General features: G+C 33.4%; 1 pseudogene; it reads left to right on the forward strand.

The window, feature by feature from the left end:
- Positions 1–2,371: 2,371 nt before the first annotated feature.
- Positions 2,372–3,188, forward strand: LOC109674731 (olfactory receptor 4C13-like; annotated as a pseudogene).
- Positions 3,189–4,448: the final 1,260 nt, after the last annotated feature.

The raw sequence follows: 4,448 nt of genomic DNA on the forward strand, positions 1-4,448 counted from the left end.
TTATCTGAGGTCTCTTTGCAAGTGTATTATATTGACAGTTTCTTACTAATAGCAGAGGTCACGCTGAAGATGGGATTGAAATGAAACCCTATAACTACAATTTCCAGCAGCTAATACTAAGGTATGTTTCTCAAAAGTTTTCTTTCTTAATAATTATTATTTTCATATGTAATAATTACTTTTCAATATGTCAAATATAATCATAAGTAATTTTATCCTCATTCAAATTTTTCAAAATATTGTTAACAAATATCTTAATTTTATATTGGACCGTATGAGACGCATAGACACGAATCAGCTTATAACATCTAACTGTGTAACTCAAGGAACCACTGTTTTGTCATGAGATACCTCCTTTAATAACCAAGACTAATCATGAGTATGAACACAAAGTTGGAATTAACCATACACACACACACACACACACACACACAGCCCAAAGACCTATAGATGAATGCAAAGTGATATAATTGTCAGGTACTGAATTGTAGAATAAATATGGGGAATTCATATTAGATTAGGTGCTATAGACAACAAACGTCTTGTGGTTTCCTTGAAAGTAATATTGGTCATGATTTCCTCTAAGCTTATTTCAGTTTATTTCTCTGTATTAATATTCAAGTTTTTAATTCTGATTATATATAGTTTATAATCATAAATGAAAGCCCACATGTGTTCCTAGCTTATAGTGTATATATTCAGATAACAATAAAATTTCAGAGCAATCCATGAGGTGGTGTGCTCATTTGATAAGCAGATGTTGATGGGGATGTATGACCTGCCAGGAAATGTGCTCAAACTGAAAAGTTGTAAGTGAAAGAACCATGATTCTCATTTGTCCTTTTGATTCTCAAACATATATATATCATCACTGTTTCAGAGGGGCACAGAAAAATGAAAAACTACTGCTTTCAAAAGTTTTCAGCAGAGATCTGGAGATCATAATTCATAATGCTAATTGAAATGGGAGACCTAGCTGGCAGTCCAAGACAAAGAAACCCTTCCAATAGTACAGCAACAATACAAATTTTCTTAATCTTTACTTGGATGTTCAAATGTATCATTATGTGTTTGCATGTCTTCTGATAAATTGCTTTATATAAAGTTGCTTCTGAAATAGAATTAAAGTAATTTAAATTGTTATGATCATACCAAAAGGAATTTCTAATTCAACAAGGTTACAACTGGAAAATATGGGTATAAGAATTAAGGCTCAGAATTCCTAAATTTCAGGATATTTAGAATATGAAATTTAAGAATATAAAATTTAGGAATATGAAGAATAAAAATAAATAAATATGGATAAGAATAACCTGAGACATATACTTGGGACTGTCATTTGTAAATTGTATCCATAACTTCTATGTCGTTATATAACTTGTAACATAAGTTTACAACCATCTACACTTTACACTAAGAATGAAGTCAGCAAGTATCTGCTAAAACATTTAGCATTAAGGGACTGTTAATATTAATGTTGTACTTAGTCTGAGGTCATTTTTCTACATCTAAATTCTATGAAAATATACCAACCACAAGGTTATTATACATATTAAAAGGAATTACGTGGGTGAAGCACTTGGTATCATGCCATACACTGAAAATATTTTAATTTTTGATTATTACAGTTATTATATATATACTCTTTAAGTATTATGAATTACTTTAAAGTGTTCTTCTATTATTTCATTACTTTTCCATCATTATGACCCTGACAATCCTTACATAGCCTACTATGAACATTGTAAAAACGGATTTCAGACTGTTTCCAGTTTTACTAAGCCTTTAATTGGCTTCATTCAAGATATGGACAGATGTTTCTTTACTCAAATATAATCCAACAGTCACCTTTCTTCAAATTCCCTGGCAGCCATCACTAATAGTCTTAACCACCTTTCATAGCTCCTGATTTCCTATGAAAAAAGGGCGAAATTCCTTTGCCATACAATGATGCCTTAATAGGCATCATCTACCAACATCCAGCTGCCACCATCTACCATCTATGATCTCAATAGCCATCATCTACCACCATCCAGTTTCTACCTCCTTTTTGAGAACTTATTTGTGCTGTGTATTCAATCACTATCTTTCATGTAAACTCTGAGTTGTGTTAGACAATTATGTGTACTTATATTGGCTTGTATCTTGTGTGCTTAAAAACATTCTTCCTGCATATGCTCTTTGTACAGTCTGTACCCAACAGTAAATTTGGGAAATCTTTATGAGTTAAAAAATATTTTTTTCCATCTCAAAAAATAAATAACACAAAAGACTAACAAAAAACCTCATTTGATCTCACAGTCCAACAGTACATTAAATTCAAGATTGTATTAATTTTTTCAGGTAATGTACTAACTTTCACGTGAAGTAGATGGAGAATAGGAATAACGTGATAGAGTTTGTTCTCCTGGGACTAACAGAGAACCCAAAGATGCAGAAAGTCATATTTGCTGTGTTTTTGGTCATCTACATCATCTCTATAACAGGAAATGTGCTCATTGTGGTTACCATAACTGAAAGTCCACTGTTGGGGTCTCCTATATACTATTTCCTGGCATATCTCTCCTTTTTAGATGCCTGCTATTTCTCTGTCAGTATCCCTAAAATGATTGCAGATTCACTCCATGGAAAGGAGACCATTCTTTTCAGTGGATGTATGACTCAAGTCTTTGGAGAACATTTTTTCAGAGGAGCTGAAGTCATCCTGCTCACTGTGATGGCCTGTGATTGCTATGTGGCCATCTGCAAGCCCTTGCACTATACAACCATCATAAACCAGCAAGTGTGTAGCCTGTTAGTGGGAGTGTCATGGGTGGGAGGTTTTCTTCATGGAGCTATACAGATTCTGTTCATCTTACTATTACCTTTCTGTGGTCCTAATGTCATAGATCACTTCATGTGTGATCTGAACCCATTGCTTGAACTTGCCTGGACTGATACCCACACTCTGGGGCTCTTCGTTGGTGCCAATAGTGGGTTTATCTGTATGTTCATCTTCCTCCTTTGTACCCTGCATGCTTGTGTACTTGAGACCTGCTGCTACTTTACCCAGTGATAAAGGAGTTGCTGTACTCTACACAATGATAACTTCCATGTTAAATCCCTTAATCTATACCCTCAGAAATGACCAGATGAAAACTGCCATTAGGAAAATGTGGAATAAGAAAATCCATTCAGTTGAAAAATAAATGTGTCTAAAGCCAAACATTCATTCAACTGAGGAAAAGATAAAAAGGCTATTGTTGATGATCTCAGGAGGGAGTAATTACAAAACAAAGGAAAAATAAAAGTATAATTCATAGATTCTGCGATGAAGAAGGCAGTGATAAAAGTGGGCAAATATATACTGCTTAAACTGGGACCACTTTTAGATTACTTGAAAATTATAAAAAATCATGTCCTGTTTTGCTAGCTTTATCCATTCTAGTCGATTTATACACTTTTCTTGTGACTAAGATAAGTAATTATAAAAATGTTGATACTGAGGAGTAACATCTCTTACACTCAAAAGAGGGAAGCTCAGTTTATATCTCCTATTTTATGTGTGAAGAACCATACTGGAAGTGGAAATTATAAAGGAACATACAGTGATGAGCCTCTGTCAAGATTATGCTGACATTCCGGGACATGTTCTCAACTCATGTGACATACTGACAGATAATGGTTAGAAAAAGGATAGAAAATAATACCATTCCTAGTTTTCAGACAAGTATTCTTCTAGGCACATTGTATATTAGTTGATTTTCTATACCTAAAATTGAAATAATTTTTGGTAAAATTTCCTATTATTTTAAAATTACAATAGATGGTTATAAGTTTCCATCAATATTGTGCATTTTGTTGCCTATAAGGAAAAGCATAACTTTTCTTTACTCTTGCTTAGTTCAATGAATGAGAAAGAATTTGAAAGTGAGTTTGTCAGCACTTGAACAAATATTTCACCTTGATGTTCTCCCAGCAAGATTTCATTATACTATCAATATAGCAAGTTTATTTTTCTCTATTACTTTGCAGTTATTTTCATTATTAATGACTATTTTAAAAAAATATGCATCTCTGTCTACACACGTAACAATTTGAGATTAGTTTTCATTGAATTTTTTCCTCACTCATTAATGTTGGCTCAAGTTCAAGAAGTTTCAATAGCATGGGGATCTTAGGTGAATATAGAAATCCCTAAGGTCATCCCCCATAGATCTTATGATCCATTGAACAATAGGGTAGAAAATAACTTGTAGTTAGTAATACATTTTAGAATTTACTCTGAAATCATAATGGATAATCACACAAGAAAAGGTGTGAGGGAAGCCAGAACATGTATTATATGTGGAAAGACATAAAAATGTTACCCAATGGGTTAAATGGGGTCAGCAAGGTGAAGGGGAAAGAGGTTAGGTCACACATTCCTTGAACAGTTAGTAGGCAACAATGTCCAAGAGGTGAAAGAG

Source organism: Castor canadensis, chromosome 1, assembly GCF_047511655.1.
Source record: "Castor canadensis chromosome 1, mCasCan1.hap1v2, whole genome shotgun sequence".
NCBI lineage: Eukaryota > Metazoa > Chordata > Mammalia > Rodentia > Castoridae > Castor > Castor canadensis.